Source organism: Prionailurus bengalensis, chromosome B4, assembly GCF_016509475.1.
Source record: "Prionailurus bengalensis isolate Pbe53 chromosome B4, Fcat_Pben_1.1_paternal_pri, whole genome shotgun sequence".
NCBI lineage: Eukaryota > Metazoa > Chordata > Mammalia > Carnivora > Felidae > Prionailurus > Prionailurus bengalensis.
In genome coordinates this window covers 57,214,494-57,237,737 of record NC_057358.1, presented here as the reverse complement: position 1 = coordinate 57,237,737, position 23,244 = coordinate 57,214,494, and the positions used below count along the sequence as shown (strand labels likewise).

Sequence of the window (23,244 nt, the reverse complement as noted above, 5' to 3'; positions counted from 1 at the left end):
TATTAATCAGGAGCAAGACAGCCATAGTTAAGATTTAGCATTTCTTATAATGGGACAGCTATTAAAGGACAATACACACCTTTTGAATTTCCACTGAAGTTATAGAATCAAATCGAAGGTAAAATATGATTCAAAATTGCATGAGGAAAACCATTTTTTGAAATTGAAGATAATAACTACAAAGTTATCATAACTGGTAGGTTGGTTGCGTGCTTGAATTGGTGAAGTGTTATGTTTATATTTTACTGTGTTCTGAAGTAAAGTGTATGAAGACATATTTTTAAACTGAAATTTCATTTTAAAAATGCCACACATAGGGCTTTAATTAAAGGACAGTAAAGGAGCAAAATGATGAATCAGGAATTTTAGGTTTTGGAAAGTTATACAAAATATGAAATCTGTTATATTTTGAAGCTAACACTGGAGGGAAAAACAACTCTCCCATGTTTTCAGTTACACTACGGAAATTAAGTGTGAATTCTAGGTCTGCAGGAGACTTTCATGTAACCATTTTACTGACTCTACTTCATCCTTTTGTTTCTTGAATCTAGACACAGACCACATTTTTCTCCTTGGAGCTTTCTTCCCTCTCTACTGCCTTTCTTCAAATATTATTTGAAGGATGTATTGAGTTGGCAATTTCACATGGTTGAACCATTTATAGATCCAGCCAGCCTGGTGTAAGACCTTTGTGATCACATTGGCTCCTTTCCTCTTCTCAGCCACCATATCTGGTTTCCAAAGCACATATTTTTTTTTTCTGTTTCATGCATCTTCTCCTTTCCTTTGGCACAGAAAAAAACCCATTCTCTCATCCCTTCTCATTTGAAATCCTCAAGTAGCCTTGGAAGTCCTTTTCCGGCTCCCCATCTCTTCCTACACCAATTGGTTGCAGTTGAGGATAGCACTTAAGGGCCACCAGCTACACTGTGGCCTCAATCTGAACTTCCAGACCTGCCTTGCCCTAATCCCATATGAATAGCATCATCAAATAATGGGCCACTAAATATTCCTTATTATAATCCACATGTTTCTGTTCCCTTTAGTGTTCTTTTTTACCCCTTCCCCAAGTTAAATTCTATACATCTCATTCTCAACCCTAATATACTTCCCATGATGCTTTTCAGGTGGGAATTCAAAAGCTACCATAGATTCTATCCAGCCTGCCTGCCATAGTGGGGAATTTGCACTTTCAATTTGTACAATGAAAGAAATCTTATACCTATTTGTGTATCTACTGCCCTTCACACAGTGTGACTGATTATACTGGTTTAGATGTATGTCATTCCAGCATATGATAAACTGCATTAAGATATCCTCGTTGTATATTGTACTCTACCATTGTTTGGTGTAATGCCTGGCAGATAGAATATGCTTAATACTATAGAATAAATAGTGAAGAGTTTTGGGCTTACTACACTGTTTAAAATGACATATATGTGATTATATGTATTTGGCCTTTATTATTGACAGCATAATATCTGGTGACATACTCACTGTTAGTATCTTTTCCATCTGCTAGAGAAAGGAGATCCCTTAACTCACTTGGTAATGTTTAATCTTACTGCTTATAAAGGAAAAATGAAAATTTTGTTATGAAATTAATTGAATAGACATGGGAAATTATCAGGCATTTGATTAATAAATACATTGTTAGTTTTTATAACACATGAAAATTTATGTACTGTAAAGGAAATGGTCATTCCAACATTTAAGCAATTACACAAATTATTTTCTATACTGTAAGAAAAAGCCCTCTTTTTAATGTCAGGACAGCTGAGCATACCAAAAATAACTGGAGAGTTCGTTGCCTTTATTACTATTAAGTATATTATTATGTCCTTGTAAAATCATCAAAAAAGATGAGGTATACTCCTAATGATCAGTGGTTTAAAGTCAATGTGAAGAAATAACATAAACGTATTAATGATAAGATGATTACCTGGTTGAAATCTCAACAGCACAGATTTCTATGGTTTAAATTAAAAAGAAAAATTAAGGAGGGGGAAGAAAAAACAGGCAAACGGTATTTGTATTCCTGCATTTCAGGTGAGGTACCTACATTTTCCTTGTATTTTTCTTTCTCATTAACTGTAGAAACCCATAGATATAAGTCTCTGTGCAGCACCAAATGCCCCCGCTCCATTTTAGGTGGTATTTCCAATAAGGGTACTGTTTCTTGCAAAGAATATTACATCTCACTAATTGTCCTACAAATCCCATTCTTAATTAAAATCAAAATCTTCATTGCAACAACTTTACTATATAGCTTGCAAATATGTGCTCCTCTTGTTTGTTTGGAGGACGATGCTCTGGATACATCTTTTTTTTCTTTTTTTCTTCGTTCAAAAAGGAGCAGCCCTGGTGAGAAAAATTTACAGCAATTGATTTTGTTTGTTTGTGGCTGCAGCCATAAAAACTCCCAAGCAAAACTAAATAGTGCTTGTGGGGCACAAGCATGGTGGTTCATGGGTAAACAGTAAGTTTTATAATACTGTTAATGTTAGACAAGAAGACAAGGTATAATAATTCCAATTTCCTCATTTGTCTCCGTTTTGTACTAAATTGTGCGCTCCATCATGCATATGCTGGCTATAATGTGACATATTTAATTCTGCATTTAGTCTCTGCTTTGTTACACATGCACGAAAATAGCAAGTCAGCTTCTCAAATGCCATGGAGCAGCCCTCTAACAACAACAACAAAAATAATTAAATACAAAATAAGTTTGAATAACAGTAATGGTGGGAAAATCTATCCTAGGGTTCATTCTTTTTACAGGGAGTTGGCAAACCAGGAAGAATAGACTTTGTCATGTGCAAATATGGTGACCATAAATGGTGCTAGAGGCTTTTCCATTGTCCTCTGAGTTTGCCATGAGAGAAAGCGGGTGAGAGAAAGAAAGACACGTTTGATAGAGTTGTGAAGAATGTTTGAATGGCTATTGGGTGTTGAGCATTGTCTTGCAGTGACCTCAATTCGGTACAGTAGAGACCCTTGAAAGCACTGTCTGAAGTCACAATACCACTATTCTCCTCCATTTACTAAAAGGGATTAGTTAAAAGGGTGACGTTCCGTGCAGAGAGTTCCAAGTATTCCATGAAACAAAGGGCTCTGAAATGTTTTTGAAGTTATTTTTAATTGAGTTGAACTAATTTAATAAAGGTCCTACGGAGGAAAAAAAAATAAAGGAATGTGATTGTTTTATGATTCCTCACAGATGGAATGGACATTTATAGCATACTTTTCCTTTAGTGTTCCAGAGAACAGTAGCTCCATTTACAGCTACTGTTAGCAATTTAAAACTGCTCCAAAATGAAGTCTTTCAAGAAGTTGACAGCTTATAAATAAATCTGTCTGATAAAATTGAACATAAACTGCATCTGTGGTTAGTTTGCCAAAATTAATTCTACATTTAATTAGAGATAGCAGTCAAACATATTTAATAAAAAACAGTCTTGGAGAGTAAATCAAATGAAGTCAGATTTTAGCAGACGTTTTGCATTTTTTTCCAAGGAGTGATGAAATGACCTCACCTCTCCGATTCCCAGTTATATGGCAGCGTGAGCTCTGTAGCGTTATGGGGAAGCCAGTGAGTTCACACTGCTTGGAAAGGTTCCTTGCTCAGCTTAGGGTAAAGAGAGAAAACGATCATTTTGTGATTTTGCTTGATTCCATCATTAGGTTTTACTTTGATGCCATATGTATTAAACTAACAAGTTAATAAGCACATTACTGCTAATGATTACAGAGACCCAGCTAAGGTAATCCTAATTTATATATGTACCAGTACAGAGAATTGTCCTTAATTTTTTTTTCTGATTTCATTGCCAAGCTTGTTTTCTTTTGTTTTGTTTTGTTTTAATTTAACCATCACAATGAGACATATGAAAATCATACACTAGCAACAATGCCATTTCTTCCTGTACAAAGACTTAGAAAAATCACCTTTGCTTATCAAATATTTGTGCTCACTCTGCACGGTTTAAGCAATGTGGCATAGTTGTGGAATCCTGGGGAAGATGCAAAAGCACACAGATCAATCAGAATGCAGCAAACAATATTTGGGGACAAAAGTGACTTACGGTTCAAAGGGCAAAGAAGCAGATCTTCAAACACTGGAAGTTTCAACACACAATCCATAGTCCTAGGTGAAGTGTGCAGACAGACAATAGAGACTAGTATTAGCAATAACAGTTTCTTTCCAATTTATGTAAAAATGATATGCACCTTCACAAATGCATACAAAAACTAGAGTCAATTAAACCAGCTTTTATTTTGATCTTTTAAAGTAAGGGATGTTACTTTCTAGTAATGAGGAAGAATTTAAGAAATGTGGTAAGAGATTATGTGGCTGTACTTATTAGTTAATATCAAATTTGGATTAGACATTCAACATTAATTTATTGAGCCTCCTCTATATTCTTAGTGTTAGAATCATAGAGATGGTTAATCTTTACTGAATATTTTTTCCAAAATATCTACGTGTTTTGGAATCATGCAGTTATTAATACTACTTCTGACAAATATGCAAAGGCATTTTTTCTACTTCTTCAAGTTTTGTTTAGATATTTTGTTCTTTCAGAAGAGCATTTTTATTTTTACATACATGACTTTGTCCCCAAGTAACTTAATAAAAATTTTGCTACTTTTTTTTAGAATAATAGGAAGTAAAAGTAGAACACCCTTATTCCTGAATTTGAACAATGTGTCATTGTTGTGAGGTTTGCTCAGTGAGCCTTACATTACTTGTATTCTGAATACATGAAGAAATGGAAATGTATGCAATGCACAAATTCTACCTAGCAGCCCCGTTCAGTGCTGTCCTGGAATAATTACACTGTTCTAAAACTCATAGGTGGACTTAAATACTAATGCATTTACTGTTGTTAATTACTATCAAAATACAAACCATCAATAGGCTGTAGCTAGGGAGAAAAAAAAGGTTAAAAATCAGCTCAAGAAAGAGAAATTGACCAACTCAATCATGCTGTAGGATTTAAATCATCATTAAGGTACCCCAAAGGATATCTTAGACTGATCTCTTTAAGAATTCATATATTGGACCTGAAGAAATAATCATTTTAATCAATGGTTTCAAATTCATTATATATGTTTTAGTGCCATTAGAGGATTAGGAGATTAATGCAACTGTGTAGCTAAATACTAAATGACTATCGCTCTCATTTAATAAAAATACAAATAAAACAAGCTTCTTCCTAATTTAAGAAGGGTAAAAATATATTTATCTTTTCTGTGGATCCTTGAACAATAACTTCTTTCCCAAAATTTTGTTAACAACATTGTTATAATTTATAAAATAAACAGCTTTAGAAAAAATGGGTTAACAATCACATGGTTTCTTGTGGGCTTGTTAGCAGTTAATTTTATGTTGGGCAAAGCACTTATCTCACTGGGTCAAGATTTCTTCATCTCTAAAATGAAAATATTGACTAGAACAATTCTAAAGCCTTGTTCTCTGATACCATGGTTAGTGCATTCCTACCCACCCTACTTTTTTTTCCTCTAATTTCAAACAAATGCCATGTCTTTTCATCATTTTGGCTGGCTCATGAAATTGAACAGAGCAAAACTAATAAGGAAGGGAGATACAATTTGAAATTAGACACCATTGTAGCTTTTGCTGTATCATCAGATGTACAAGATTAATGACAAATAGAGAAGTAGATCAGTAGATGCTCTCAAGACATTGATGCAGAAGCCCTAGGTCATAGTAACAGAATTTCTATTTGAATGTTTTCTCTAATACTGAAGAAAATGTATTATCCTTTCATTTCTAAGGAGCTTAAGAGGTTTGGTTAACAAATGTCTAAAAAGGTGCTCTGCAAAGATGTATATTATTGAAGTGCTAAATAAAGTTGTAAAGCGCCTTGTGGGTCCTTGAAATCAATACATTGGCTTGGATTTAGGGTTCGGGCCTTCCAGAGAGCACAGAGAAAATTGCTCTGAAGCATCAATGCTTCCACCTTACTGCAGGTTCTCACCATCTGTCACAGTGTATCACAGATTTCTCCTGAGTAGACTCCTTGCCTCATCTCTCTTGTTACAGATCCATTTATCTCATTGATGATGCCAGTTATCTTTCCAAAATGCAGATCTGGTCATGTCATCTTCCTGATTGAAAACCTCTAATGACTTCCAGTTGCCTAGCTGATAGAGTCTAAACACCTAAGCCAGGTAAACAAGACCCTTATCTATCTTACCCAAACAGAGCTTTCCATCTTCCTCTTTATGCAGTTATTCACCCTGGTCCAGGACGTGCACCCTTCCGTTCACAGCCTTGAACAACTGGCTCATCTTCAAAAGCCAAGAGAAATATCATCTCTTCTATCAAGCTTTCCTTTTCTCAGGCACCTCCCTAATATGTGATTCATTCTCTCTCCCTCTCCCTCTCTGTCTCCCTCTCTCTTTTCTCGCTCTCCCACCACCACCACCCCTCCCTGTGTCTTCCATATCTAGTGTGCTTCTGAGTCACCTTTTTTTTTAAACCTGTTTTTAAAATATCTACCACTAAGCAAGGCGCATATAAGAATAAATAAAGTTAACTAAAGTTAACTCTGTAGGACACTAAAATGCAGCTGATACATGAGATTTGTTTTGTTGGCATGTGTTTTATGGAGGTCTCCTTTCACTTACGTACATACTGTAATATAAAATTTATGCCTTTTTTCCAAATTCTAATAATATGCCTATGCATTGTGTTTCAGTGAAATGTAGTTTGCATTTCTCCGTAGCTTTTGATATTATTTAAGTATTTTCAAATTATTCTTATGGTTTTTCAAAGCTTATGTATTTAATGTAACATTCATAATTGCTATGGGTATGTTGTTAAGATTTTAAATTGCCATTTTGAAGCCAAAACTGAGATTTCAGTGTGGAGATATATATATATATATATATATATATATATATATATATATATATATATACACACACACACACACACACACACACACAAAGAAAAGTACCACCTTATATAAATTAATAATTTCTTTTAATTGCCTCGAATGTTTCAGTCTCATGTGGATTTTTGAAGTAGTATGTAGCTTTGATGTTTTATTAATTATTTTCAAGGTGGCTTTCTTTCCAGAGCAAAGCATACATATTGATTTTGTGTATGATGAAGACTGAAATTTCTATCTTGGCACTGAGACTTCTTGCAATCAGATCTAGAAAAGGGTTTGATCGTTTTGAAGCAAGTCTCCAACAGTTAACTGTTGGCTGCCAAAGTTCAATTTAGATAAGTGAAGGGGAAGAGTTTAGAAATTTCACACATTAAATGTGTGATGGGAAAAACCCAATATAATGTATTAAAGATGCAGGCTTTGGAAGGAAAACATGGAGTATCGTAAGAATTGTGTGCCAGTCTCCAAAGGTTTTCAGTGAGGTTTGGTTCAGAAAAGCCCTTGAATGTGTTGGAAGCAGATCTTGGAAGGGGCTGTGTGGTGTGTCAGGGAAAGCACCAGAGAAAGTCTTGGTTACACAGAGTCTGTAAAATCGACTGTGGTAGCATGACAAAAATTGGTCTGTGTGGTTTGCCACTGCCAATCTTCATGATTGATACAGATTGTTGGAGCCATATCTATCATATGGTGCTCCATATTGATTGTTAAAATCTGCAAAAATGAATTATTTGGAGTGTATTTTTCCATATCGTTGGCTGATTTTTCCTGTACCAAAGAGTTTAAAAGCACTTGACCTTTGCTCTGAATTCTTACTTGTTCCCACAACTAGAAGGAAACGATACCAGCATCTCTATTTATTATCCTTTAATAATGATGCTGAAATCTAATTCTTAATGAATATGGTAAAGGCTGCACATTTGAAAAGTCATTGTATAAAGGTGCTCAGTAAGTTAGTTCTATGTTTAGGAATGGCTTAGCTATTTTATTTTTAAAATTGCCATCTAGACTTTAAGAGAATTAGAAGTCAAATGGCAAATAAATTCTTTTAGAAGAACTTTCCGTCTTACCAGCCATTACCCAAAAAAGCAAGAAATAGCTCTGGATTTTTTCTTTTTGTAAAAGTGTTGGGATTGATCCTATTTATCTACAGAATTCAAATGCAACCAACATTTATAGGAAAATATGCCAGACTTTTGCGAATTGAAAAGATTGTGTGCATTTGCAAGAGGCAAATGACACAGGAGACTTTACTTGAAATCACCTATAATGTTAGGATCATTATAAAGTAAGCAGCCAGCATGCTGGATTGTATGGCTGGAAAGAACCCACATAAGAATGAAAACAGATGGTATTATCATTCTATCCCAAGCACTGTGTGGATTTTTTTGGTTAGAGTCTGATTAAGGTTTCAGAAATTATTAAGTGGATAGATAATAGAGAATAAGAAAATGAGAACACAGAGGGCTTGCCAAGTCTTTAATGCTCACTTAAACAAAACTGCCTGCAGGTTCAACAAACCCATTCCTGGGTTTTGTGGGTTTGCAAGGTCCTTCTCCAGAAAAGTTGTTTTCGGTGATGGTCACCATTTAATTAAAGGAATATCAAACTATATGTTTAGAAAGATAATAATAAGCCACCCAAACCCAGATGCTAGATGCCACACATGTTGGAGAAGGGCTATAAAAAAAAAAGGCAAAAAAAACCCACAAAAAAAAACCTAAACACTCCCACACTCTAGAAGTTGGATTTAAATGAAACCATTGGGGGGAAAGGACCATTTCCGTTTTCCAGTTGCAGTAATCTTTCTCCCCACTTTCCTACTGCCTTAATCCACATCTAATTATCAGCTATCTCCATATTTTCCTCTCCACTTGTTATCTTCATTTCTTTTGATTTGCTAAAGTATATCTGACATATATGTGAAAGGAAGTAATATCTTGCCTTTGTGTGCGGGCATTTGTGCATTCTGAGTATTTCCTTTGTACTGAATTGTACATTAGTGTAATTTTATTTTGGCCTCCTCGGCTCCTTTGAAAAATATTCACGAATTAAACAGTCTAGCAAAAGTCAAACAAACAAACAAATAAAACTCAAGCCATGAGAGCTTGTGATTTCTTTCAGTTTGATTTTAGCTGAGGAACATTCAAACTTTGAATTTGCTTATTTCAACCATTTTTTTTCTTTCTTAATTGTGGTTTCCGCCATACCTTTTAAAGTATAATTTTCTTAATTAAAATAGTAAAAAAAAAGTTTCTCAAATTCAGGTGGGCTGCTTTGGATTATGGCTCTCTCTCCTATGTATCTGTCTGCAGTTCTACAGCAACCACTTTTCAAATTAAAGCCTTTTTTCTCCCCCATTTCTTCTGCAGTACAGTGGACTCAGATCAGAGCCCTCTGATGTGAAAGGATGGGATTTTTAACTGACACTCTTGCCTGTTGAAAGAATAGTTCAACAACTGTATTTTTCATTTTCCATTTAAGTCTTACATGGTATAAAATAGGAAAACCTGGGGCGCCTGGGTGGCTCAGTCGGTTGAGCCTCCGACTTCGGCTCAGGTCACGATGTCGTGGTTCATGGGTTCAAGCCCTGCATCGGGCTCTGTGCTGACAGCTCTGAGCCTGGAGCCTGCTTTTTATTCTGTCTCTCTCTCTCTCTCTCTCTCTCTCTCTCTCTCTCTCTCTGCCTCTCCCCTGCTCGCTCTCTGTCTCTCTCCCTGAAAAATAAACATTAAAAGTAAAAAGAAAAAAATAGGAAAACCTGTGAGATGCCAATGACTGTTAATGAAGTAAATGGTCTATCAACATGAAGGTAGCACCTTTATGTTTGGAGAATTAACAAAAGCAAAGCAATTGAAAGAGCAGAAACAAAATTTCCCACATGATGCAGTAGTCATAGTTAAGATTTCTGAGTAGGGCATAGAACTTTTGAGAGAGGTGTGATAATGCTTCAGATAAATGTTGAAAGCAAATTCAAAAGTGTGGTTTGAAAGGCTTTGAATTTTTTTTTTCACACGTACAAGTTTTCTTCATGTGAAAAAAAGCAGGACTTCTCAAACTGAATGTTGAGTTTTTTTTGTTTTTTTTTTTTTGTTTTGTTTTGTTTTGTATAGAAACAAACATTGAGCCTGACACCAGGTTTGTGTGGGAGTAAGGTAAATTCGGGCTAAATGACTGATGTACTGTTTGGGTATAAACATTAGATTCCATATTGCAACTGTCTGTCACTACTTTTGTCATTAATCAAATAGGTAGTGAAATGTACAGCAATGCTTAAGTGTATTTAATGTAGTTAGTTTTTATAATCACTGCTGGTAGTTATCCAGGTACAGGTGGTAGCTTTCTTTTTTTCCCTCCCTGATTTAAGATTGTGAGATCCTTTACTGTTTCTCTATAGAACTGGCATCTGAGTATACAGATTTGATTTGATCTACTAAATTTGGTGTCATTTGTGATCTAGTGGCAATGCAGGATTTAAAAATCATGGACCTTACTGAAGTGTTAGGAGAGGAGGAGATAAATTCATTTGACTCCTGTGTGTGGCCTGATGCTAAGTCAAGCACATCTATATTCCTATGTGGAAATATATGTGAATGTAGAAGTAAAAAGTAAATTTGAAAAAGAAAACAACGAAAAGGAATTAGTGTGGTTCCATTGAACTTAATGCTATACGCTGTCTATATTAAACTCTTTTTTTTCCCCATTCAGTTGCATTTGTTTAAAACGGCCTGTTAAAATTAATGGCACAGAAACATACATCAAGTAAAATCTTGTAATATCTCTGTAATATCTCATAATTTGGTTTGTGTTTGACCAAATGTTTTCATCATTACTCCAAGCTTGGTTTGGACCATCCAGGTGTTTTCAAACTTTTCAGCTTTCTAATTAAAACAAGCTTCCGTTTTATCTAATATGCTACAATGATTAAAATATCAATATAAGATAATGAGTTCTATTGTTTGCTAATATCAGGATATCCACTCTACCAAGTAACTTCAAGTCCTATGGTGAAATTCTCTTAGAACAAATAGGTAAATGGTATAGCTTACCAAATTGCTTAATTTGGCTGCTATTACAAAGAGCTTTAGATTTTCCTTTTGACTTTGACCGTAGAATGTGGCCACCCCCTGATAGGTCCTTCTATTCGTCTTCATGGTACATCTCTATGACAGTAATGTACTTATTGCAAGGATGAGTAGATGTTCAGGAATCACATATACACAAGAGAAAATACAATCATAGAGGAAAATCCAAGTCCAGCTTTGTCCCTCCCTCAATTAGAAAAAATTCTGTCATGTTAACTTATCCTGCTATTTTCCTGGTCTGGAATGCTTCCACTTGGAAGTTGGTAGTTTGTTTGTTTGTTTGTTTGTTTGTTTCTTTCTTTCTTTCTTTCTTTCTTTCTTTCTTTTTCTTTCTTTCTTTTTCTATCCCTATTCCCTTTTTAGGTTGAACTCCTCTCTCCTAAGTGTTCAAACAATCCTTCTATTTTTGTTCTTCCATTACTACTATCATTTATATACCAGTATAACATACAAGTAGCTCCTGGACAACAGGACTGCACTAGAGATTGGTGACTATATAAAAATGTAAGACATTGTCTCTAGTCTCCAAATGTTATACTCTAAGTAGTAAGAGAAACCAGGTCCATAATACAGTTAAACAAAAATACAGATTATTCAGGTAGACTGCCAAAGGGGAGGAGATGGGGGATGGGCAAAATGGGTGAATATGGAGGAGTGGACTTCCAGTTGTGGAATGAATAAGTCATGGGGATGAAAGGTACAGCATAGGGGATGATTGTTAATGGCATCGTGTGGTGACAGGTGGTAACCACAGGTATGGGAAGCATAGCATAACATACAGAATTGTCAAACCATCTATGTGGCACACTTGAAACTAATGCAATATTTTGTGTCAACTATACTTCAGTTAAGAAAAAAGATAATAATAGCCAACATGTATATGGTGCTTATTCCGCGTAAGGCACAGTAATTGTGTTTTATCTATAGTGACTTAGTTTTTACCTCGCAAACTCTATCCTACTGATGAGGAAACCAAGTTGCACAGAAGTCATGTTACTTGCCTATTGTTGAAAAGCAAATCCAAGCTTTGAACCAGGTAATCTGGCTCTCAGAGTTCAGGCTCTCACCCTGTTTTGCACTGCCTAAGGATTTTTTTTTTAAGTGTGTCGTAGTCTATATTGAGGATTTGGCAGTATCTGCCACCCCAGATTAGGCTCTCATTGCTCCATCCCACACTACTGTGGGTACTCCCTTGCCCACACCCAGCTATTCAGTCCCTGAATTCTAGAAGGATTATCTGCATTCCATAAATATTGATGAAATAGAATCTATTTGAATAATCTGTATGCTGAACATTGATAGAAACAAAGGTAAGCATATTTTGACCATGAAGTATCAGTTATTCAGTGTCAGATATTCAGTAGAATGTAATTTCCAATGAACTAATTTTATTTTATCTTTTTAAGTTAATTTTTAAATTTATTTTGAGAGAGAGAGCGAGTGTATGAGCAGGGAAGGGGCAGAGACAGAGAGAGAGAGAGAGAGAGAGAGAGAGAGAGAGAGAATACCAAGCAGGCTCTGCACTATCAGTGTGGAGCCCTATGTGGGGCTCAGTCTCACAAACTGGAAGATCATGATCTGAGCCCAAACCAAGAGTCAGATGCTTAGCCAACTGAGCCACCCAGATGCGCCTCCAATGAACTTTTAAATTTTATTTATTTTGTTTTATTTTGTTTTAAATTAACATTTATTTTTGAGAGAGAGAGAGAGAGAATGTGAGCGGGACAGGGGTAGAGAGAGAGGGAGACACAGAATCTGAAGCAGGCTCCAGGCTCTGAGCTATTAGCACAGAATCCAACGTGGGGCTTGAACTTACAAACTGTGAGATCATGACCTGAGCCAAAGTGTGATGCTCATCTGACTGAGCCACCCAGGAGCCCTGAACTAATTTTATTTTAAATTTCACAGGTTTAAGATTAAAGGTTGCTTTTAATTTTCCATGCTAATGTCATTTTAGTTGTCTCACTCTTTAAAAGTTATGGTGAAGGGATCAGTTAGTTTTAAAAGATGAAATTTATAGATTATTGAAAAAAGAGCACTTGTTAGACCACTAAAATTTCATCACAAATTTATTAAGAAATCATCTGATAGATGTTTCCCTTTTTTTCTATGCTTCTTTATTCTTTTGTGTATTACCTATCAAATAGCCAAAAGCTGGGAACAAGAGTAGGGAAACAATAAATAAATAAAAGTTTTCTATTCTTTCTACCTGGTTTTGTACAATTGCTTAAATTCGTTTTATATTATTTTTTTATTTCCTTTTAGAAAATATTGGAAGTGCGTACTTGCTAGGTAAAAGGCCTAAATTTGAATCATTATTGAAACATTCTGGTGTGTAATACAAATGTTCATTTGAAAATGATAGACGGTCGTTCAGGGACCCTGAAGTGTTTTCATGGATTCTCATGCCTGGTTGGCAGTTTTGTTGAAAGTGGCCGTAAATCAGGAAAGAGAGCTGAAAATACATTTTATGTCATCTTTAAAACAACTGTAAGTTATTGTCCCAGAAAATGAAGATGCCATTTTTAAAGAAGGTAGCAGGATAAGGTATTGAAATGGGTAGAAAAAACATGTTTCCAGAAAAGTATCACCAGTAGTTACTGATATTAATTATAGCATAAAATGGGAATGGTATGAAAGAATAAGGATTAAAATCAAGATTGTACATGGAGTCTGAAATTTAAATTTATAGAACCTGATGCTTTTTATTTTTTTAATTTACTTTTAACTTTTTGGTGGTGGTTCTTTTACAAGATGTTTGTTGATGAGCAAATTGAATTTGAGCTCATATGCTATAGAAACCAGGTGAACTCACATTCTCCAAACGCATCTGTTGTTTGCTCCTTCCAGAATAAATATTACAATTCTTGATGAACAACAGCTGGAAGGCTTGAATGTGGTTGCATTCCTCATGGGTTCACAGGATGAAATCACTTGTGCACCATTGACAATTTTAAATGGAGAACAAAAATGTATTCGATAAGATGTCAGGAAAAAAGTATTTTTGTAAAAATGTATTTTCTATTTTTAATCTTCTGTGAGCTATACATTTTAGGACACTGAATGAGTTGGAAGATGTATGTTGTGACCTGACATTCTCTCTGACTTATATTTAGTTATTTTTTTTGAGTTTTTTAAAACTTTATTTATTATGAGAGAGAGGGAGAGAGAGAGAGAGAGAGAGAGAGAGAGAGAGAGGGAGAAAAGCATGAGTGGGGGAGGGGCAGAGAGGGAAGAGAGAGTGAGAATTCCAAGCAGGCTCAGCACTGTCAACAGCAAGCCCAACACGGGGCTCAAACCCACCAACTGAGATCATAACCTGAGCCGAGGTCAGGTGCTTAACTGACTGGGCCACCCAGGCACCCCTACTTGTTTCTTTAATTATCTTTAAGAAAGTAATATGTACTAAGTGCCATAGTCCAGTTGCAATACATTGAAAATGTAAGCAATTGGGTCATTATACTGCTAAATAATATTTTTACATGTATCTTTTATGGCATGTCAGCCAGTTCATTAATGTTTTAACTTATTTTACTGTTTTGGGTGAGGAGTAACTTTTCTCTGTCAGTGTTTCATGGACAAGTTGGTAAAATGGTACTAATGGACAGAATCCTGGACTGGAGGTGAGTGGCTGTGGCCATACTGGAGATTTGTGGCCATGGGCATAGACTGTCATCTCCCTGTTCACACTGCCTCTTGTATAAAATGAGGGGTTTGGACTGGATGATTTCTCTTCTCAAATCTGTGAGCCTATGATAACTTCTAAACCAGTCTTGAATTCCTTTATATTTGCTGCCGACACTGATCTCTTCCCTTCTTGACTTTCCCTGAGGGTATTATCAGTTCTATAAATTGTGGTGGTTGATTATGTTTGATGATATACTTTATCATGCAGTCTTTTATAGGGCTGTCTTTTTGTTTGTTTTCAGGAGCACATGTTTAATACTATTCACTGTCTCATAATGTTAATTCTCCTCTTGATGATGAAATATCTAAGCATCTCGAGGAAAGTAACCTTGTTCTATATTGCTTCTTTTTTCTGGTTTTCCTTGTAGCACATTACAGAATAATTGCCACAGCTATTTGAAGTGTTGATAAACTTAACAAATTCAGTTACTAACTTATTTAAAACCCATGCAGTGTGTTTGGTTCAGAACCATAGAAATAGAACAAAGCTAACACTGGAATGGGGCTCAAGAAACCTGATTTTCAGCCCAGATCAACATTATTTGACTATGTGCTCTGCTCTTGAACAGATCATTTGGTGCTTCAGTTTACTCAGGTCGAAAACGAGGGAAAGAGACCAACATTCTCTAACTTTTAATTTCTGTAATTTTTTTCTCCCTGTAAATGCCATCATGGAAGTGATGAACAACTTTGCTTAGCATTTTCAAAACATAGCCTACTTTTTATCAAGCATTTTTATTCATCATTTAATTCGGTGATTCAACATATATTTATTGAGCACTTATTATGAACCAAGAACTGTGAGTCAGAAAGTACAAGATTTGAATCCACTTAATATTTAAATGTGGGGAAATACTTTTCCCTTTTTGCTACATGTGCAAAACGGATATGGCAATATCTGCTTTACAGGGTTGCTAGGAGGATTAAATGAGGCAATGCTATCAAACATTTAGCTCAGTACCTGCTAGACAGAATGGGATTAATATTATTATTAACACTATTATTATGTAGCACATTAAAATTTTAAACCATTAATTGGGGATCGTATTTAATGGTCTATACAGTATAAATATAGCCTGAGTGATTATTTGGGTGTAGTAAATTCAGATTTTTCAAGTGCAGTTTTATGTTGAACAAGTGATTTATCCTCTCTCTTAGAAACTTAGGATACAAATACCTGTCTCTTCTTGTGGTCAGGATTAAAAGGGTTTAAAGTGAGATAATGTACAGAAAATTTGCAGCATAACCTTTGCCATATAAGACTCAAACATGTCTGTTTCTGGAAAACTAACCTAGTTTTGTTCCAGGCAAAATTAATCTATGGAGGTCACTTCTGGTGGGGAATTAACCATTGTGAAGGGGCATGAATAAACCATCTGGGGTGACAAAAATATGCTATATCTTATTTCTTGTAATGTTTATTATTGAGACAGACAGAGAGAGAGAGAGAGAATATGAATGAATGAATGAGCATGAGCAGGGGAGGAGCAGAGAAAGAGGGAGACACAGAATCCAAAGCAGACTCCAGTTTCTGAGCTGGCAGCACAGAGCCCGATGTGGGGCTCGAACTCAAGAACCTTGAGATCATGACCTGAGCCAAAGTCGGATGCTTCAACAACTGAGCCACTCAGGAGCCCCTGAAATATGCTGCATCTTAATCTGGGTGATTACACAGATAGATACATAGCTCAAAAAATTCTTTGAGCTGTACAATTAAGATTATTCATTTTATTGAATAAATTTTTCCTAAAAAAATGTTTGTTTTCTTCCCTAAACATAAATACCATATTACATTTTATAACCAGAAGAAATATCAGTTAATAATAATAATTTTCTAGTGCCATAGCTAAAATACTACTCCAATATATTTTTCTCAACAGTACATAAAAGTGAAAGAGGACACCATGATCCCATGAACCTTCTGATGTCAGAAAGCAGTTGGAGGAACACTCAGTGGTTCTACATATTTCACCACCCAATTGTTTCAATTTGGCACACCATATTTTAGGATATTTATTGCCTGCCTAGTTCTTGAATCTACTCTTTTCCCTGGCGCACACAAAACCATACGTCATGGAGTATTATTTTTACGAGGATCTGGTCAAAAGGACCTGATCAGTACTATTGCCACTTTTTCATGTATTTTTCTGAGAGGAAGAATAGCTTATGATTTACTTCAATCAAGCTTTATTTAGGATCGGGTCTGTAGGAAGGGGTGGAAATGGTGGGGGAGGGAGCGGAAGGGACAGCATAAATATATACATACAGTGTGTGAAAATAAAGAAAGGCATCTTTTGTTACAGCTGGTTGCAAGAGAAGTTTCTGCTTGCACTGCTGAAGATAGTATGAGATTAGCGGAGTTGTAGCAAGTCAGGACAAAGACTTGCTGTGTGAGAGGGATCAGCATGTTTGCTCAGTGGAGCTTTCTCTCCAGTTGTTGACAGATTTAACTGGTGTAATCTTAGGCCTGGCTAGCTCCTCCCCATGAGTGTCAAGAGGCAATCCATGCAGTAGTAAATGGCCATGTGGAGTATACCATGAATTCCCTATTTGTGTAGTAGCTGTAGTTTAGGGTGGGGATTTAATATTGAATGGACTCCAGATTGTCTAAATTGCAATCACAGTGTTTATTTAAATAGCCTATGGGGACCATTAAAGCATTTTAACTTTTGCTCCTATGTTTCTCATGTTATGAAATCTTGAAGCACATCGGGGAGAAAAGAAAAATCCAGCCTTGTAAAAAAGCATATGATGCTAAAAGTTCTCCCTGCTGCCAAAAATGCTTCAAGAGTTTTAGTTCTCTGAACTAACATGTGATATGATGGATGGGATCCTGCTGTGGTCCCTAACTAGGGGATTTTCCTTGTGCAGATACACTAATCTGCCCCAGCATAATCCAGGAGATTCTTTCCCATACTGGTTCCTCACTTGCAGTGTTGAAGTCTATTCTGCTCACAATCATGTCCATAATGCTATAGCTTTAAAACTACATAAAACGCTGTTAGTAACACAAGTGCTATAAAATTATTTAACTTTTAATTTTACATACAAAAAAAAAAACTATTTCATTTACTTTACTGGCAGAGCCAGGGTCATGGTGAAACTTGACTTTGGTGAGGAAGGCCATGAACTTGAGGTGTAGAACAAACAAGTACATCTATTTCTAAGGCAGATCTTCTGAATAGAAAGCATGACTTCAGTTTCATGCTCTGATTTAATACAATAAAATTAAAAACATTTCATAAATAAATTTCTGCAGTTGATTCCCTTCTCCAGGAAGACTTGCTTTCCTACATTCTTACTTACTTATTGAAAGGCTCTAAGTCTGGAATAGCATTTGACAATGTAAAAGATTTTCTGATTATGGGAGCAGCATGGCCCCAGAGATCTTTCTGAATTGCTGAATTCAATGTTCAATTTTCTTTCTTTCTTTCTTTCTTTCTTTCTTTCTTTCTTTCTTTCTTTCTTTCTTTCTTTCTTTTCCTTCCTTCCTTCCTTCCTTCCTTCCTTCCTTCCTTCCTTCCTTCCTTCCTTCCTTCTTTAAATTCCTACACGTTTCTATGGCTGTTCTAACTGCTTTGGGCTATATTAAAATGTGTTCCTGTTCCTGGCTCCAACTCTGACATGGTGTGCCTCATCAGAGTAGTTCAGGGCACTTCCAGGGTCCTCTCAACTGGCCCTTCTGCATCTTTCTGCCCTGTGTGTATAGTGATAGTAACAATACTTCTCCATCTCAGAAATAAACTGGGGGCGAATGTGCTAATGTATATAAATAGCCTTGGCCTTTCTTGAAATGAAGACATTGTGAAAGATGTTTTAATGAGAACATGAGAAAAATCAGCAATAGCAGATCTTAAATAACTTCTGTCTGCAGCTGGGAAGTGGCCATTTAACTTGACTCAGACCATACATCACTGAAGGTCCTTTCCATCATAAATTTTCTGTTTATTATAAGTTTTTTATTTATTATCGTGATGTATATTATAGAGCTAATTGCTTCCAAATGCGTCATGATGTAGGAGTGTATTTTTTCCTAAAATGCTTTATTTTGCTTTTTATTTTGTGTTAGAATCAAAGTTTCAGATTTCTTTCGATTCAGTGTTCCAAATGCTTGGAACAATATCTGAAGCATTTCCCACTATTCTGTTGCATCCTTACCCCTATCTCTAATTCTTTTTCTAGGACAGACTGTTGACTAAAATCCATAAATTTTACAGAAACCCAATTTAATTTGCTGATTTTCTGATCACTGTTAATGTTTTTGGTTTTTTTTTAAGAATTCATCTATTGCTTATTTTCATTTTTAGTTTCACCTTCTTGCTTTTCAACCACTTTCTCTCATCCGCAGATTTCTTTCTCTTTCCTGACTGTGTAACTAGTGTCAACTATCCGAAGAATATGTAACTTGTAGTGATGGAAATAAAGAATATGTACAGTCCACAAAACTGATCATCAAACCCAGAATAACAAGGAGTTGACCATATGTCTTCTACTATTTAATAGGGAGTGACAGAGTCTATGTGGCTAATTAGAAGAATCTCTGTTTGTTTTAAGAATTATACTGGTAATAATATCTGTCTTCTTTTTATGTGACATCCACCTAGCTTCTAGGAATAGTCTTTTTAGGGGCTACCACCCTCCAAAAAAGATATTTTAACTTAATATATTATTGAAAGGCACTGCAGTTTGGGACTGAAGGGGAATCTGTATGGCAATTATTTTGTTTTTCTGGGGCAAACCCTTGGTACTAATGCTGTTCATGGTTGTTTTGACCGTATTACATTTTGCTGAGCCCCAGGACTGCTTTTGGAAGGTTTAGAAGTATCCAGGGAGGTGCCTGCCACTTTGATTATTCATACCCAGCTCTTTATTTTTATTTGAGACATAAAATAAAAACACACCCTGGCTTCTGCTCAGCCTCAACTGGCGTTGATTTTAAAAACAAACCCCAAACTGACCAAATGGCAGCCGTGCAAGCTTTTCTGTGAGTGAGTCCTCTCTCGTGTCAATCAGAGTTCATTTATGGAAGCATTAAATTCTGGTGCTGGCCAGGCCACCTTTAGACAAATTAAAATGGGTTGGGATTTGGTAGGCTTGGAACAGAGGACTGAAAGGAAAACCAGGGTGATGTTATGACTCAGAAAGTGACTCTTTTCCTTCTGAATCAGAATTGAACCACTGGTAGAATTAGCTCTCTCAGGAAGATGGCAACTTTTAGGTGAAAGGTTAAGTGGAACCTCTGACCATCTGTGTTTGTCCCCCTGTTGGTTCAGCTCTGTGCCAGTTTGAATAATTACTTACTCTCCACCTTTTTTCCCATTGCTTATTTGCAAAGAGGAGTAACATTTTCCTTCTTGTGTCTCTTGAAACATTTTTAAGACTGACTGTGAACTTTTAACCACTGATACATTTTATGCCAGAGGTGGCTTTATTTCATTAATGTGTTAACTAATTTCTGCAGAAAGTACCACTCTGCCTTTCTGATAAACATTGGGAAATATATCTCTAGATATTTACTCTCTGGAATTTCCTGCTTATTCTATTTATGTACAAACATCAATTCTAGTTTTCACACCTTTTTGTTCATTCCTAATAGTTCTATCTATATGCCTCCAAAAAGGATTTTTCCAAGGATTCATTCTTTCAGCAAACACTTACTGAGCATCTATTTTATCTTTCTTACTCTGCTTTTATCAGAAGCTTTTGAAGAATATTTTCATTTCTATTATTAATTGATTTCTATTTCATGCTATCTGAAAGTTCAGGATTTTATTAAATCTTCAAAATATCTGCATGAGTTAAGTTGTATGTTTTAGTATTGATACCTGTTAGTTCTGCATCAAGAGCAAATTTTAACATCTTTGTACATTTATCAGCCCCCCCTTTTCTACTAGTATCAGGAAAAGATTTATATTTTTTTGTCAAATTTATATGGTTCATTCATTGAAGAATTATAGCCATTTTAATTACAAGAGCGTTTACTCATTCTGTATTCATTTAATGTGCAATTTATTGAGTCATACTATTTGTCATCAGACTAAAAGTTCCTTAAGGCATTAAAGTAATTTTTAAAGGTTTATTTATTTTTGAGAGACAGAGAGAGACAGAGCATGAGTGGAGGAGGGGCAGAGAGAGGGAGATACAGAATCTGAAGCAGGTTCCAGGCTCCAAGCTGTCAGCACAGAGCCTGAAGCAAGGCTCGAACTCACCAACCATGAGATCATGACCTGAGCCAAAGTTGGACAATTAACTGACTGAGCCACCCAGGAGCCCTGGCATTGAAGTATTTTTTGAATGGAACAATAAAAGAATACATGAATTGTTAAGCATTGTTTTTTCTCAAGAATAAGCCTCCTTTGGGGCACCTGGGTGGCTCAGCCATTAAGAATCTGACTCTTGATTTTGGCTCAGGTCATGATTTCCTAGTTTGTGAGATCAAGCCCTGCATCCGGTTCTGCACTGGCAGAGGGGAACCTACTTGGGATGCTTTATCTCCCTCTCTCTCCATGCCACCCCCCCAACAAAACAAACAAACAAAAGAATAAAGCTCCTTATAATGAAGTTGTTTATGTCCTAATCCTACTGCAAATTAATTCAGGATTCAGGTGTTTTCATAATGGTGGATGCTGAAACTTTCTTTGTGTCTTTTGCAGAGCAGAGCCAGATGAGGTAAGGATTAGTGCTTGCTGGAAGCCAAGGGCCTGGGTATGATGTAAGGAAATAGGAAGATTGACAGTGGTCATTGTGGAGAACTGGCAATTAAAATCATGGACTTTAGCAGTGAACCTACTTAGTGATTATTCATTTTAGAGGTATCTAAGCCCCAAACTTTACCTTGCTTACTTATATATTCTTAAAGCCATCCCCGTGTTCCAGAGGGGTAATCAGAGCTAAATAACATCCCTTTGGAAACTGAACTTGTGCTCTTGATTAGCAAAAGCATCACTGTCAACCGACTTTCAGATGGCTCTCTTGCTGTCTTTTTAACACCATTCCTGATGCCTGCAACTAGTTAGTTACCCTTCCCTCATCTTTGAGGGACTGGAGGGCACAGAGTGATTAGGCAAGACCTGGAGTCCCAGGGACGGTGGCTAGTAAGATCAGGCTCTTGAACTTAACATTTCTGCCAGCCAATGGTTCTTTTAAAATTCCTGGACCAAATTCCATTGTGGGGTGTGGGAAGGTTACCCACATACAACACCAAACAATTTTCAGACACCCGGGTGTCCAAGAATTCAACTCAATTATGACACTACTTGGAGACAGCATCAGGTTCCATAGGTTAAAGGTTCAGCTTTATGAGACTGCCCCTGCCTCCTGGCTTCAGATGGAGTCACAAGCTTCAAACTGTTACCTGCGCTTCTGACCAACAGGCTACAGATTAGAGGTTCCAGTGACCTCCTCCTTAGTTTAAATTAATTTGTTAGATGGGCTCACAGAACTCAGGGAAACTTTTACCAGTTTACTGAAGGATAAAAAGGATGCAAATCAATAGCCAGATGAAGAAGTACATAGGGCAAGTTCCTGAGCAAAGGAGCTTTTGTCTCCCTGGAGCTTAGGGTCTCGCTCAGTGACACATGGAAGTGTTCTGGTTCCCCAAGTATGGAAGTTCTCTGAAAAAAGCAAAGGACCAAAAAACTATCCTCTTGAGTTTTTATGGAGGCTTCATCACATAGCATTGATTAACCAAGACACTGGCCATTGACAATTGATTCAACCTCTAGCCCCTCTGCACTCCCTGGAGGTCAAGGGTTAAGGCTGAAAGTTCCACCTCTAATCACATATTTGGTCCTTGGCAACCAGCCCCTCCTTTAGGTGAGGTCCCAAAGTCATCTCATTAACATACCAAAAGACAACCTTTATCATTCTTATCACTTAGGAAATTCCAAGAGTTCTAAGGGTTCTGTGCCAGAAATGGGGACGAAGACCAATTTTTTATTATAAATCACAATATCACAATAGTCATTCTTTTCATAACAGCAGGACAATCTGACCATTACACACCCTCAGATCCGAAAACTATTTTACACTTTTGCCCCTTTAGTGTAAAGTGTCATTCTTCCTCAGGAAAGCTTTTATACGCTATGCAACTGGGTTTAATTTTGGAATAAAAGCATCTGGAAATTGAGGATAATTGCTTTCCAGTTTGCATTTTTAACCTCAGTTAAAAAATTAGTATCTTGAGGGAGATACATGAAATCTCTTTAGCTGATAGCCTGCATTTGTGCCCTGTGTTTCTCCTTTCTTCTGATAAAGAGAACCTGGGCCATAAACTCTGTCATATGAACCTATCCTTATGTACTAGTGGGCAGATTTTAAGCCAACAATTCTTCTGACACATGCATTTTACTTATGTGTATTTATTGTTCTGGTGGGTAACTATTTACTGAGCACCTACTAGGTGCCAGGCCCTTTTTAGTGCCAGTATACAAGGAACAAAGTGATGTTTCACCACCATATAGAGCACAGTCTCATAGACACAGACAACCACCAAATAGATGTTTAAAAAAATTAAATTTATTATGGACCAACTTTATTTAAAAATTATA

At 36.3% G+C, this 23,244-nt stretch overlaps 1 protein-coding gene and 1 long non-coding RNA gene across 3 annotated transcripts in view; one reads left to right on the top strand and one right to left on the bottom strand.

Moving 5' to 3' along the window:
- SOX5 (SRY-box transcription factor 5) overlaps nucleotides 1-23,244 on the top strand; it is a 1,010,647-nt gene that overhangs the window by 466,994 nt on the left and 520,409 nt on the right. The window lies entirely within an intron of this gene.
- LOC122473853 overlaps nucleotides 28-23,244 on the bottom strand; it is a 42,223-nt gene continuing 19,006 nt past the window's right edge. The window contains exons 1-4 of one of the 2 annotated variants that reach the window (XR_006294727.1): nucleotides 6,225-6,746; nucleotides 4,086-4,147; nucleotides 3,537-3,628; nucleotides 28-2,361 (exon numbers count right to left, since the gene is read on the bottom strand). This is a non-coding gene — a long non-coding RNA (uncharacterized LOC122473853). Of the gene's footprint in view, nucleotides 2,362-3,536; nucleotides 3,629-4,085; nucleotides 4,148-6,224; nucleotides 6,747-23,244 lie in introns of those variants that run through there. The other variant, XR_006294728.1, reaches the window with a different exon arrangement.